The sequence below is a fragment of the Petaurus breviceps genome, unplaced genomic scaffold, assembly GCF_028583685.1.
Source record: "Petaurus breviceps papuanus isolate PSGF00001 unplaced genomic scaffold, PetGlider_PUasm1.0 38, whole genome shotgun sequence".
In the NCBI taxonomy this organism is placed as follows: domain Eukaryota; kingdom Metazoa; phylum Chordata; class Mammalia; order Diprotodontia; family Petauridae; genus Petaurus; species Petaurus breviceps.
Genome location: NW_027186304.1, coordinates 47,980,886 through 47,996,816, shown reverse-complemented (window position 1 = coordinate 47,996,816; position 15,931 = coordinate 47,980,886). Strand labels below are relative to the sequence as shown.

General features: G+C 41.2%; 1 protein-coding gene and 1 pseudogene across 1 annotated transcript in view; one reads left to right on the top strand and one right to left on the bottom strand.

Moving 5' to 3' along the window:
* LOC138170484 (desmocollin-3-like) overlaps nucleotides 1-15,931 on the top strand; it is a 375,256-nt gene that overhangs the window by 282,748 nt on the left and 76,577 nt on the right. The gene's annotated exons all lie outside the window — the stretch shown is intronic.
* On the bottom strand, nucleotides 8,425-10,801 carry LOC138170082 (mitochondrial potassium channel ATP-binding subunit pseudogene; annotated as a pseudogene).

Below are 15,931 nucleotides of genomic sequence, written 5' to 3'. Positions count from 1 at the left end.
TGTTAAACCATACTTCATAGAAAGTCAAATTCAATCATTTTTTAAAAAATATCTACAATGTGGCAGGCACTGTGTTGTGTTGGGGATAGAAAAAAGGAAAAAGATAGTCCCTGCCATCAAGGAGCTTTAAACCTAATGGAGGAGACAATACTCAAACAAATATGTACGAATAAGCTAGATATAGGAAATAAGAGAGGGAAGGCACTAGAATTAAGAGATTTTGAGAAAAAGCTTCTTGTAAAAGATAGGTTATTAATAAGACATGCTGGTATTTGTAAAAGGACAAGGGCAATAAATATTGAGCCATTGATTTATAAGTATATACATTTTATGGTTAAATATTATTATCATATTATAAGCGACCTTCAATTGGTCCTGGGGCCCTTATACCATCTAACCATAAGCTGCAGCACATGTTTTGGCCTCTAGGTGGTAGTAGTGCACATGGTTGGGATAATACCAATGTTAAACATGCCAATAGCTAATCATCAGAAGATGGTTTTACCAGAGGATGCTTATTGAAATATTGGTCTGTTAATAGGAGCTCCTGGGAAGGGTGGGAATAATGTAAACCAAATTTTAAAAGTGTCAGTGATTAAAGGCCCAGGTTATTGTCTGACCTATTTGTCAGTAGGTAAGGCCATGAAGGGTCCAGAAAAGTAGAAGCCAATAAACTCAGTGTGGTCTCAATCTGTCTTACTTCTGGGGCATTTATTCAGTTTTTCTCTAAAATGTTAATTACCCTTATCAAAGTGAGGGGCTTATTAAATGAATGGGTGAATGAGTGAGTGAATGAACACATACTTCCACATTTGAGGGAATGCAACAAACAGAGGTCTCCATGAAGAAGGTAAATTACCTCTAGGAAGCACTTAGAAAATGACTACAGGATAAGATAGATGGTATATACTTGTGAAATCAGAAGACCTTACATTAAAGTATAATTCTGACACTTACTGTTGTGTGATCTCATATAAATTTCAGTCTTTCTGAGTCTCAGTTTTCTCATTTTCAAGATGACGATGATAATACTGTGCAGCAGTTTTTTGTAATAATGCGATCTGTCAGTTTCTATATGAATTTGAGTGATTATACTTATTATAACATTGAATCCTCTTGTACTCTGGTTATATAGTTCTTCACTGCATTTCCTAGGTTTAGAATGAACTATTTTAGGTGATCAGTTTTGCAAATCACAGTCCAAGGCTCCATAAGTGCAATATTCAATTAGCAGCTGACTATTGCCAGCTACACATCTCATAATAACAATTACAATAATAATAATAAAGGCATAAAAGTTTTTTTTAAAGAAGGGGAAATGAAGTAGTAAATCCATTATCAGCCTCTATCCATAAATGAGAGCAATTTCCTGTATCTCTTGAGGTGACAGATGGAGAAGAAACCTCTCAGGGAAAACTTAGGAAGGTATGGGGAAACTAACCCATAATATACATGTAAATGGAGTGAGTTAACTGTTAGGTGTTCTTTCTTTCACCAGGCCTTCCCCCTATCTTTTCTTAACATGCTTTCATTAGACTTTCCAAAGATATGCTGAGAATATGAGGGATGGATTTGTCTTGCCTCTGGCTCTGGGATTCCATTTCCCTTGGTGTATAGTCGATCTTCTCAGTTCCCATGCTTGACCATCTACTAAACATGAATGCACCAAATGTGGGTTGCCATGCCGGTATCTTCTCAGAAGATCTTGTTCCACATCATTGTATTTCAGTTAACCTGTCAGTTTATGGAAGCTCAAGAATATAATGGGTGCCCTTTCCATGTGGCTTGCCTTGTCTTTCTTTTCTTTCTTTTTTTTTTTTTTAAGCAATCAGGGTTAAGTAACTTGCTCAAGGTTACACGGCCAGTTATTTCTGGGTGTGGTGCTGAGTATCTGAGCCCAGATTTGATCCAGGTCTTCTCAACACTGGAGCCGGTGCTCTCACTCGCTGTGCTACCTGGCCACCCTGCCTTGTCTTTATTTTCATGTCCTTTTCAGAAGCCTTCCTGTTTTCTTCCTAAGTTATAATCTTCTGATTCAAGTCTTACAAAAGAACCCATCAAATTCTAATAAGGAAACTTTTTCCAGTGGATTTACTATATATCTTTCAAGTTTGGATTTATTCTATATCCTGAAAGTTATTTAAATTAAATTTTTAGTTCATCTAGTTCATTCTCTAAGGTTGTTCTTTGTTTTCTAAGAAGACCAAAGACATCATGGGGTGATGGCCTGATGTTCATGAATTGGATTTAAGTGTGGTAGAGTTGCACAAAGTCATCAGCCTCACTCTCTCTTCCAGATGCATTGAAGTCCAGTGGCAAAACAAAAGTCAAGACAACTCATGATAGCTGGGGATTCAGTGGATGACATTGGTGTCTTAGTTCTAACCAAGCTCTAAGTGGTTCACAGGCAACTGCTTCAGCTGTCTTCATGCCATTGGAACAAACTATTCTCATCCACCATTACACTGGAGGAAGTCTTCACATGCTTGGGGCAGACATCCCCTTAATTCACAGACTGGTTTGAGGTCTGTTGGGTACGCTTACCCTGGTTTAGTCCATCTGCCAATGTGATTTTGCCCGGGTATGTCTGGGTATTGCATATGCTCTAGCTTCTTGGAGTCATAGGTTGAGAGTTGAGTGACAGGTGGTCATCAAAGGTGTCAGCAAGCTCCCACACCAAAGGTGCTAGTCCTCCTGAACACCATTTACGTCCCATATTACTCACTATTTTAAGGTAAGGTGCATTTATCCTCTTCTTTTTTTAAGTACTTTTTTAAAAACAGAAATGGGTATGGAAGTTTTCCAAAAGCTTTTTCAATTTTTATTGATATATTCACATAAAGTTTATTGTTCTTCTTATTAACACAGTCTATTAAGTTTGTAGCTTTCCTAATATTGAATAAACCATGCATTCATCATATAAATCTAACCTGATCATAGTGTATAATTTTTGGATATGTTGATGAAGACTTCTTACCTTATCTTTCCCACTCTGCTTTCTTTTCTTTCTTTGTGTTGCTCATTTAAGAAAACCTCATCTCTTCTTGCTATTGTCTGGAATTTTTTATTCAGAGGGGTATATCTTTCTCTTTCCTTCTTCCTTACCTATTTGTAAAGCCTCGTCAGATAGCCATTTTCCTTTCTTGCTATTCCTTTTCCTTGGAATGATTTTTGTTGCTGTCTCCAATACCATATTGTGAACCTCTGTCCATAGTTCTTCAGGCACTCTATCCACTAGATCTAATCCCCTTCAATCTATCCATTACCTCCATTTCACATTCATATAGGATGCTATTTAGGTCATGCCTATATGATCTGATGACCTCCTCTACTTTCTTCAATTTAATTCTCAATTTTGAAAGAGGAAGCTCATGATTTGAGTCACAGTAAGCTCCAGGTCTTGTTTTAACTGACTGTATAAAGCTTCACCAACATTGACTGAAAAGTATATTATCAATCTGATTTCTATATTGACCGCCTCTGATATCCTGGCATAGACTTGTTTTTGGGGTTGTTGAAAAGGAGTGTTTTCTATAACCAGCAAGTTAATTTGGCAAAACTGCATTAGTGTCTGCCCGGATTAATTTTGTCCTCCAAGGCCAAACTGTTATTCCAATTATCTTTTGATTTCCTACTTTAACATTTCAACCCCCTACAATGAATGTGACATCGTGTCGGGGTGTGTGTGTGTGTGTGTGTATGCACATTATTTTTAGAAGATGTAGGTTTTCATAGAACTGATCAACTTTGGCCTCTTTGGACTCAGTGGTTGGAGCACAGATTTGTAGTAATGTTGAATAGTTTGCCTTGGATTCAAACAGAAATCAGTACCACTTTCCTCACCCTTTCATTGACAATGAGGGCTATTCCATTCCTTCTAAGGGATTCTTGCCCACAGTAGTATATGTGATCATCTAAATTAAAATCACCCATTTTTCCCCTTCTGGAGGAAGAAATGGCACACCACTCCAGTGTCTTTGCCAAGAAAATCCCATGAACAGTATCAAAAGAGTAAAAGAGATGACATCAGAAGATTAGCAGCTCAGGTTGGAAGGTGTCCAATATGCTACTTGGGAAGAGTAGAGGACAGCTTCAAGTGGCTGCAGTATTAATGAAGTAGTTATGCCAAAGCTGAAAGGAAGTTCAGCTCTGTGAATGTGTCTGGTGACAAAAGGAAAGTCCAATGCTTTAAAGATCAACATTGAAATTAATTGTTCTCTAAATATTTCATAGAATTCACATGCAAATCCATGTAAACCTAGAGGTTTTTTTTTTATCTCCTTTGGAAGTTCATTCACTGCTTCTTAAATGTCTTCAGTTGGGTTATTTATCTGGTTTTTTTTTTTTTTGCTCTCTTAATTTGGGTAAACTATTTTTATTCACATATAATTGAGCAAAATCAAATTAAGTAAAATATTGATTTTGGTAGGGAAGGGGAGAAAACTAACAAATGGGTGAATTCAAAAAGACCTTTTATGGGAGGTAGCATAGGAACTACATGTTGAAGTGGAATGAGGATTTCGAGAAGTGGAATTGATTCCAGGTACAGGAGACAGCCTGCCCAAAAGAATGGTAGTGTGAGATGGGAAGACAAGTAGAGGGTACAGTAACTAGGCCGGTTAGGCTGGAATGTGCAATATGTGACAAGGAATGTGGTAATAATCTAAAAAATCCTAGAGTTGGAGTCAGATTGTGAAGGGTTTTAAATGCTAAATCTATTTTCAACATAGCTGCTATAATTATTTGCCTAAGGCATTAAACTGATCATATGACTCTCTTACTGCCTTCAGCAGTTAACCATTACTTCAAGCATAAAACACAAATTTCTCAGAATGACTTGCTAGCTATCTAGCATTTATATAGTGTTTTAAGATGTGTAAAGCACTTTACATGAATTGCATCATTTGATGTTCACAACAGTGCTGGGGCACATTATCTGCATTTTATAGGTGAGAGAAGTGAGGAAAAAAGTTTTGAATCTGTATTCAATCCATCTGTCCTTGGCTCCAGTGCCTTACTTGGGCAATATGTTGATCTTGGGGACACTTCTAGGATGACTTTGGGAAGATTGGAAGTCATTCAAATCTCAGAAATTCCTGAGATCATCCTCTGATTGAGAGGTATAAGGAGGAGACTGAAATCAAATTGGTTCTCAGAGGTCTTCCCTTGCCCCAAAGATTCCTTTTCAGAGGCAACTCTTCAATTATCACCAGATACTAACAAAACACTGAATCTCTGGGATCTTTGGACTGATTTCAGTTTCAAAATGACTTGATATTTAATTGATGACCTTTAGAGCTTTTCCAAGTTTCCTCAGCCAATATGAATATGATTTCTGTGAAATTTATCAATGGATTTGTCCGTATTCAGTCTAAAACCTATTATTTGTTGAAGACTAAAGTCTATAATTGGGATTGATTGTTCTAAACTGATTAAGATGCCAGGTCATGCATTTTATTGTATATTATAAATAGAATAGGGCAATTTGATTGATTTAATCCATTGGAATAAGGAAGAAAAGAAGGCAGGGAGATGAATCATTAGGCTGTGACAATAATCTAGTTAAGGAAAGATGAGGGCCTGATATAAAATTGATAATGCAGTATAAATAGAGAGGAGTTTTATGCAAAAGATACTGTTAAAGTAGAAATGGCAAGATTTGGCAATTGGTTAGTAGTCTGGGATAATATGAGGATATTAAACTGGGAGACTGGAAATGTGGTGATACCTTCAATAGAAATGGGAAAGTTGAAGAAGAGACATTTTAGGAAGAAGAGAGGAGTTCAGAATTGGATATACTAAACTTAAAATGCCTTTGTGCAATCAAAGCATCAGCATCTTCCCACATGTTCCATAAGTGTTGGGTATATCCACATGACTAAACTGCTTCCTCCTCTTTCATTAGCTGTTTTTCATTTAAATAGAATTTTCTATAAATAATCTCAGAAGTTTTCACATATAGTTCATGATATCTGCAACCAATGTAATGTACATACACAGTTATATATGTATATACATATTTGTGTGTGTTTGCATATTCACATACAAACACACATATGCTAATATAATATGATATGATATGATATAACAATTAATATAATATAAATGTTTACTTAAAGATTGTTGACCCCTTTATAGTTGCTTTCCTTTAGTAAAGCAGATCAAAGAACCTGTGCTAGTAGCCATCCTAGGTATGCTAGGGTACTTGCTGTTACAAGACCTAGTAGTGATATTGCTGGATCAAAGGGTACACACAGTTTCATTGCCCTTTGGCCATACTTCCAAACTGCTCTCCAGAATCGTTGGATCAATTCTCTACCAACAGTGCATTAGTATCCCAATTTTCCCACATCCTTTCCAACATTTATCATTTTTCTTTTTTTTCCATATTAGTAGATCTGATTGGTGTGAGGTAGTATTTCAGAACTGGTTTAATTTGAATTTCCCTAATAAAAAGTGATTTAGAGCATTTCTTCATATGCCTATAGATACCTTTAATTTCTTTACCCGAAAACTCTCTCTTCATATCCTCTGACCATTTACCAATTGGGCATCAGCTTGTATTCTCATAAATTTGACTCAGTTCTCTACATATTTGAGAAGTGAGGCCTTTATCAGAGATATTTGGTATAAAGATTGTTTCCCAGCTTTCTGCTTTCCTTCTAATCTTGGCTACATTGTTTTTTCTTTGTACAAAAGCTTTTCAATTTAGTATGATCAAAATGAACTATTTTACATTTTATAACACTCTCTATCTCTTGTTTGGTCATGAACTCTTCACCTCCCTATAGATCTGACAGATAGACTACTACTCCTTGCTCTTCTAAATGGATTGCTTCATTGTCTATGCTACCTTTTAGCAAGATGTACTTTCCTTCCTCATCTTTTTTAATTCAGTCTATTTTTGCTTTTGCTTTGTCTAAGATTGGGATGGCTACCCCTGATTTTTAAAAATTTCATCTATAACACAACAGATTCTGCTACAGTTCCTTACCTTTCCTCTGTGTGTGTCTCTGTTTCATGCGTGTTTCTCGTAAGGAACATTTTGTAGGATTCTGTTTTTTTATATACTCTGCTATCCTCTTCTGTCTTATGAGAAAATTCATCCCATTCACATTCACAGTTATGATTACTACCTGTGTTTTCCCCTCCATTTTATTCTTCCTCCTGTTTGTCTTTTCTTTCCTTTTACCTTTTTTCACTTCACCAGTGTTTTGCTTCTGTCTACCACCTTCCCTGATCTGACCTCCCTTCTGTTAGTCCCTACCTCCTTCCTTCCTCTTATCCTCCCTTCCTGCTTCCCTGTTAGGTAAGGGAGGTAGCTATATTCAACTGATTGTGCCTCTTTGAGCCAATATCGATGAGAATAAGGTTCAAGCAATACCCATTGCCCCCTACCATCTTCCCCTCCACTGTAATAGGTCTTTCACACTCTTCATGTGAGATAATTTATCCCATCCTACCTCTTTCTTCCTTTAGTGCTCATTGTGCTCCTTTTTCTCATCCCATAATTTTTTGTCATTCCCTCAAATTCACCTTATAGCCATATCATCTATGTCTATTCCTTCAATCTGTACTCTTAGTGATACATTTTTTAAGAGTTAGAAGCATCATCTTCCTATGGAGGGAAGCTACCTGTTTATGCTTCTGTTGGGTCTTGATATTGGAGGTCAAATGTTTGGTTTAGTTCCAGTCTTCTTACGAAGACTTGAAATCCTTCGGTTCCATTGAATGACCATTTTCCCCCTTGATGTCTTATGCTTAATTTTACCTGGCAAGTGATTCTTAGTTATAGTCCTAGCGCCTTTGCCCTCTAGAATGTCATGTTCCATGACCTCCAGTCCTTCAATGTTATAGCTGCCAAATCCTGTGTGATCCTGATTATGTCTCCCTGATATTTTAATTGTTTCTGATAGTTCTGAGATTTGGTTATAATGTTCCTTGGGGTTTTTATTTTGGGATCTTTTTCCTGAGGTGACCAGTGGATTCTTTCAATGCCTATTTTGCCCTCTGGTTCTAGGATATCAGGGCAGTTTTCCTTAATAATTTCTTGAAAGATGTTCTTCAGGTCCTCTATTTGACTATGGTTTTCAGGTAGTCCAATGATTTTCATATTGTCTTCCTGGATCTATTTTCCAGGTCAGTTGTTTTTTTTCCCATGAAGAATTTTACGTTTTCTTCCTTTATTTTTCATTCCTTTTAATTTATTTGGTTGATTCATAATGTCTCATAGAGTCATTAGCTTTTCCACTTGCCCAATTCTAACTTTTAACAAGTTGTTTTCCTCAATTAGCTTTTGTACTTTCTTTTCCATTTGGCCAATAGTACTCTTTAAGAAGTTCTTTTCTTCAGTGGATTTTTGTAACTCCTTTTCCATTTGTTCAATTTTACTTTTTAAGCAGTTTTCTAAGCTGTTGAGTCTTTTTTCATAATTCTCTTGCATCACTCATTTTTTTTTCCTTTCCATCCCTCCAGCTGGCTCCAGTGCAGGGTTTATTTTGAGTACAGCCGTAACAGTAACATCCTGCACTCTCTCCGCCTCGCTGACAGTCCCTTTTTCCTATCAGCCCCTTTCTGGGGCTCAGTCACCACTGTGAACTCTGCTCCGAGCTCTGGAACCTTGGGGGTGTTCAGGCCCCTGGGCTGGCTGGACTGCACAATGCCAATTTTCAGGGCCTGGGGCGGCGGACATTGTAGCCTCTTCTTTGAGGATCAGTGTCTGCGTTTGATCCTGAGAAAGGTGTTACTGGAGACAGTAAGGTCTGACTCCTGATGAGCTCTGCATATAGTCCTCCTTTCCTCATAAGCTCCATGTGGGTTCCAACCTCCCTGATGCAGCCTTGGGCCATCATGACAATCTGGTGGGCAGCCCGCACTGTGCTGAGCCGGTGGGTGATGCCTAGCACTGTGCGGCCAGTACTGGCTCGGTCCAGGGCCTCCTGCATGACTCACTCGGACTCTCCATCCAGCACACTAGTGGCCTCATCCAGGATCAGCACTTTAGGCTATTTGATGAAGGCCCAGGCAATGGCCAAACACTGTTTCTGGCCTCTCCCACCCACAATGGTGTTATAGCCCTCAGGGAAACTGCAAATGAAATTGTGGGCATTAGCCTCCTGGGCATCTGCATAGACTTCTTCGTCAGAGGCATCTAGCTTCCCTACGTGGATGTTCTCCATGATGGTTGTGCCAAAAAGGACAGGCTCCTGGCTTATGAAGCCAATGACTTGACCCCAGAGCCAAGAGGGGTCTAGGCTTCAAAGGTCCTGCCCATCCAAGCACACCGTTCCTTCAGTGGGGTCATAGAACCGTTCCAGCAGTGAAGCTACTGTAGACTTTCCTCCCCCAGACTGTCCCACCAGGGCCACTATCTTTCCAGGAGGCAAAGTCAGGCTGAAGTTCTTGAGTACTGTGAAACCTGGCCGGGAGGGATAGCTGAAGGAGACATTCTGAAAACTGACAGTGCCTTGGCGCTCAGTCTGTGGAATGTGGCAGCCCGCAACCAGTGGAATGTTTGGGGTCAGAGACATATACTCAAAGACCTAGGCCCCAGCGCTAAGCCCTCAAACCACCTGACCAAACAGAAGAGAGAGGTTGGCCATGGACCTCTGCACAGTCTGTGATGCCACCAGGAAAGACATGAAGTCCCCACCTGACAGCTCTTGTCCTGCCACCAGGGAGCCTTCTATGAACAGTGTGCCCAGAACCATGCACTTGAGTGCAATGTTGGAGAGCCCCTGGAAGACAGCGATGCCTTTGCCCAATTTTTCTGCCAGCTGGCGCAACTCCTCCAGTTCTGCTTCATAATGCACTTCCTCCTGTGGCTCCATGGCAAAGGCTCTCACAGTCCACACATTCCCCAGGATCTCATCTGCCACACCTGTTGCCTTAGAGATCTGTTCCTGGGCTTTTCGAGAGAGCTTTTGGAGGAGGGAGCCCAGCAGAGTGCTGGCCCCCACTAGTGCAGGCATGACCAGCAACAACATAACTGTCAGGCGAGGGGACAACACAGTCAGAGACACCAGGCAGCCTGTCATCTGGGTACAGCTGCAGAGACCTGGGAGATGATGAGTTTGAAGGACGACTTGAATTCCTGCACATCAGCTGTTAGGTGAGTCACCAGCTGCCCTGTCTTTTTGGTGTCAAAGAAGGCGATGTACTGTTGAAGCAGGCAGCCAAACAGTTCTTGCCAAATATTTTTGGCTATGCGTTCCCTAAGCCTTGACAGCAGTACCAGGTACCCGAAGGTCAGCAGCCCCTGGAGAGTGTAGAGGGTGAGCAGATGAAAACCAAGGCCTCGGGACTCAGCCATGAAGTTCCCAGAATGATCCTGGGTGTATTTCCCCACAATCTCCACAAGCTGGCCCAGGAGTAGGGGATATACACATTTACCAAAGCTGAGCCCAGTGCTAGCACAAGCTCTCCCCAGAGCCAGCAGATGGGGCCGCAGAAAGCACCAGAAGAGAGCCCAATTGAAGCTGGGCTCCTCTGATGGGGGTCTGGTTTCCACAAGGGGCAGCTCCTCCACTTCACACTGTCCCACAAGATAGAGGCAGCAGCTCTTGCTCAATATCATAGGACCCAAGAGTAGCCCCCCAACCCAGAGAGAAGATCCTTGAAGGGTAGCTGGGGGCCTTCTGGATAGGCACAGCCGGAGCCGGGCCAGGGCCCGGAGAATGTAGGAGCCAGTGCTGCCATCGAAATGCCTGAAGGCCGTATACGTCTGGGGCCCGAGCGGCAGTAGCAGCGCTCCTCGGACAGGGCAGCCCCGAGTCCCGACCCGAAATAAGTGAACCAACATGTTGGAGCGGGAGGATGGAAGCAGCCGGCAGTGGTGGTTTCACCCTTGTCCCGCTGAAGGCTCCATCCACTCATTTTTTTTTCCCAATTTTTCTTCTACCTCTCTTATATGATTTTTAAAGCTCCCTTTTGAGCTCTTCCATAAGTTCTTTCTGGATTTGAGGGCACTTCTCATTTTGCTTTGGGTTTTGCCCTTAGGTATTTTGACATTGTTGCTATCTTCTGAGTTTGTCTTGGTCTTCCCTGTCTCCATAATAACTTTATATGGTCAGATTCTCTTGTTGTTGTTTTTTGCTCTCGCTTTTTTTTGGCCTTTTTCCTTTCTTTTGAATTTGATCTTTGCACCCAGGGTAGAAGGGGCTCAGTTTCAGACTTCTCCAGGCCACTGGTTGTTTACCTGGAACTGTACTGTTGTTTCCCTGAGGCCAACAGGAAACTGTAGTATCTAGTGCTATGTGGAGGGGGTGGCTGGCACTACTGGAGGCTGTAGGGGCCTGGCAGCTTACCTGCTGCTGAACTGGTCAAGTCTGGTGTGTGTTGAGGCCAGGTGGGGATTTTCTGCATTTCCCTAGGGGGCTTGTAACAGCAAGCACCCTAGCATACCCAGTATGGCTGTTAGCATAGGTTCTTTGATCTGCTTTACTAAAGGAAAGCAACTTTAAAGGGGTCAACAATGTTTAACTTTCTCTCTCTCTCTTATATATATATGTATTCATCCATTTAGTTAGGGGAAAAAGTCAGCACCCTGAACTTCAGAAAATAAAAACAGAAATCACAACAAACAAAAACACAGAGAAAATAACAAAATTCAACATACAAACAGACAGGGCTTCTAGCTGTCTCACCATACATTCCTACATACGTAGTCAGTTACCAGAGAGAGAAGCACCAACATCTGGGTTTTCAAAACCGGGGGGCTCAATATCTACCCAGAGTCTCATCTGACCAAATCATACAACTTTTCTCATAAGTGAATCCCCCAGCAAAACCTCACTTCAGAGTATATATGTCCTTCTTCAGGGTCAGAGGACATCACAACCTTCATGACTCACTGCCTAATTACAAAGTAACAAAAAGTGTGGGTCTTCCTGAAAAACAAGCCTCCCCAAAGCAAGCCCCTCCTGTTGGGTTTCACTGGAAGCCCATTAAGGGGCAGGGAAGATCTTCAAATTCCCTCACCATCACAGGGCTACACTGAAGAAATGGAGTTTGCCCCAGGCTGTACTGAACTCCATGGAGGTCCAGCTGTCTGAGGACACCTGTCCTCCTGGGGACTGAAGTACATGGTGATTCTCCAAATTGGAGTCTGTTGGCTCTCTTGGTTATGCTAAGACAAAGATGGGGGGTCCTGGTTTTGGTGTTTGCCTGTTACACCACATTGGGGCTCAGGATCTCTTGCTGATTTGCTGAGGTGGAGCTGGCTGCTGACTTGTTAGGATCCTTCTTGTCTTAGAATTTGCTCCCCTTTTAGGTGAGACAGACCTTTCTTGTGATCCTCTGAGTCTCTGGGGCTAAAAGACCACCCCATTCTGCCTTTCTGCTGACTTCACTGTTCCAGGATTTATTCTGGGGTGCTATTTTATGATTGTTTGGAGGTAAATATGGGAGAGTTACAACAATTTACTCCTTACTCTGTTATCTTGGCTCCCCAAGGAGTTCTTTCTTAAGTGGCATTTACAATATATCCATTCACCAGTGTGAACGTTAGGCTTTGGCTTCAGGGATAAATCTGTGGAGAAAGACTCAGAAATAGTTTTATGTAATTCAGGTAAAATTTGGGTCAGCCCCCTACAGTAAGAGAGGGTAGTCTGAGCGCTAATCCTTTAAGTCCATGGACATAGCGGCATAGGCCTTCCTGTTATTGTTTCATAAGGTGAGAGTTTATGAAATCCAAAAGTTCTAGCTCTAAGGTTCATTAGAACTAGGGGAGAACCCTTAACCAAAGCAAAGAAAACTGTTCTGTCAGTTTCCCCAATTAGATTGTAATTCTTCTATTGGTTTACTTCACTAGTCCTAAAGACTGTGGGTGGCAGGCACTTCAGATGTGCCACAATATTGGGGAAGAGGCAAGTAGGTCAATGAAAGACTGATGGGTGAAATGAGCCCATTGATCACTATGTATTTCCTTAGGAATTTCCCGATAGGGAATATTTCTTTTTTTTTCTAAGATTTTAGCTACTATAGTGGCAGTAGCCTTCTGAATAGGAAAATCTTCTGCCCACTGAGAATGTTGGGGTTTAGACTCTACCCATCTCTAGGGATGCAAAAACTGTTGCCATTCTATGATGTGTTGTGGTGGAACCATCTCAAAGTCAGAGTCAGACCACCTCTAATCCAAGTATAAGCATTTGTTGAGATTGACGCCTTTTATGAAATGGGTTAAATTTCAAGGGAAACATCAATTTCAGAGAAAGCAATATAGATTTGTATGGGGCAAAGATGCAATTACATAACAGAAATTATGAATATTAGAAAGACAGGAGGGCTTTGTTAAGGGATTAGGTAATAGGGAGAAGTCCCAGCCACAGTGGAACTACACATGCAATTGCCCACAATGCATTCAGAAAAACCCATTTGGGGAATGTGTGTATAGATGATAATGATATCATAATAAGCCTCTCTACATCATAAGTTCACTCTAGGTCAGTTCTTTACTATACTATGCAGGTGCCTACTTAGGGAAAGCCCCTTTTATTATTTTTGGGCCCACATCCTGCTTGGGCATCCTGGTCATGTTGCTTTCTGATTGGCTGAATATTGGTCCTGAGATTAGATGGATGTGATTGTGGTCCATGGACGTAGCTGCTGTTTCTGTGGGAAATATGAAGAATGAATCTGGGGGCAGTGGCTAGCAAGAGGCAGTGGCTGGGATCCCATCACGCGGACATGTCTGCTGTTTCTGTGAGAAATATGAGTTCATGGACACACTGTTGTTCTAGTGAGCACCAAGGCATATATGAAGAAGTTAGGATATTGGGGGGGGTGTGGGAGGGTGGTGAGTGGCTAGGTAGTGACAATGCATCTGCTGTTCAGTGGGGCCTATAAGGAAGTTGAAATATTGGGGTTGGGGACAGGTTTATTAAGATTCCATCAAGAGAACTTCCAAAGCAATACCAGAGCAAACCTGTAAGCATTGCAGGCAGAGAGTTTAATAAAATCAGTCTGCTAGTTCTGAACAGATCTTTTAGGGGGAGGGAATTCCCCAGAGGTAGATGAATGGGTTTGGAAGGATTATGGTGTTGGCAGACCAAACATAGATCCACCACTTGCTGGGCAGCCTTTCCAAATCTCCTGCATCAATATTTTCAAGCCAGATCCTTCAGTTTTTTGGAACCCTAAAGATGAATTTGGTGCAAAAACCTTATCATTGAAAAAGCAAACATCAGGGAGGGCTATCAGTCCATTAGGTCCCCTCCACAGTTGAGTTTTGGAGTCCAAAGTCTGTTAGGTCCCTTTCACAATCAAGTTTTAGGGTTCAAAGTCCCTCCTTCAATTTGTCTATTGCTGATTTAATTATGGTCAACTAGGCTTTCCCATGTCTTAGAGCATAAGAGGTTTGAGTTCTTCCTTAAGTCCAACTGTAACAAAAACTGTGGTGGGTTCCTAAAGATCCACAGAATGTGCAGCTTCATTAGCCAAAACATTTCCTTTTGGCTTGTTCAGGGTTCAGGGTTCTCTTTACTATGTCTTTGGAGCTTTACGATGGCTACTGCTGTGGGCAGAAGTAGACAGTCTAAAAGTCTGTTTACCCATTCTTTGTTCTTTATGGGTTGTCCCCTTAAGTCAAAAATCCCTGGTGTTTCTAAAGCATTCCAAAGTCATGAGTTATTCCCAAATGCATATCTGCTATCTTTCTAGATGTTTACTTTCTTACCTTGGGTCAGCTCATTCTCACAAGCAATAGCTCCAAGTTCACCCTGTTGACCTGACTGTTGACCTTGGCTAATGCCAATGATAAGTGATGATAAAGTGTCCTTTCTCCACTACCTTGGTGAAGGTTGCTGTCCCATATCTTTTTTTTTAAGCAATTGGGGTTAAGTAACTTGCTCAAGGTTACATGGCCAGTTATTTCTGGGTGTGGTGCTAAGTATCTGAGCCCAGGATACGATTCCCAGGTCATCCCGACACTGGGGCCAGTGCTCTTACTTGCTGAGCCACCTGGTCCCCCCTGCTGTCCCATATCTTGCAACTAATTCACCTTTGGGGTTCCTCAGATGGGAACCATAGTGTACCACACAAATCTTCTTTTTCAGATCCAATCTGGCAGAAAGAATACTGTCAAGAAAGGCTATGCAATCATGTTCCTTATCACCATTCTCCTGTGCCTTATTGGGAAGAAAAGTTTCAGGGTTGAGGGTCCATAACTGCTCAATAGTTATATTTGGGTTACTCAAAAGTCCTCCTTCTAAATTAGCTGATTGGCTAGTAGAAAAATGCTAATGACTTTGAATAATGACTCTACTGAATGAGGGACTAACACCCTTAAGAGGGAGTCCAGAATCACATCAGCTACAACCACAAATTCTGCTGTTGCCACTACCAATCTTAGTCAACTAGGAAGTCCTCTTGTTACAGCATCAAGAGTCTTACCATAATAACTGAGAGAGTGTAAATGTCCTCTTTGTTTTTGGATTCATATTCTGTATGCATTTCCTCCTTTTTCAGAAAGAAACAAGAAAAAGGAGAGTTTTTAATTTGGGAGACTGAGGAAAGGGAGGAGGATGAAGAGGGATATACGAAGGAAGCCTTTGAAGTCTGAAAAGCTCCATAGAAGGATTCAGCCAATTTCACTCCGGCTGGTCATTTTTTAGTAGATCATAGAGGAGGTGGACAATAAAGGAAAACCGAGGGATCCACAGGTGACAACATCTGGCAAGTCTCCAAAAGTTTCTAAGCTGCTGCTGCTTAGTGGTTAGTTGAGGAAATTGAAGAATGCCTTTTAGATGGCCAGAGTCTAAATGAAATCCATCAGAACTAACAACAATATGGCCAAGCAATTTAACACAAGAAGAAAACTGGAGCTTCTCCCTAGAAGCTTCATGTCCCTTTTGGGCAAGTGAGGTTAAAAGGTATAATGAGTCTTTCACACACACACACACACACACACACACACACACACACACACACACAC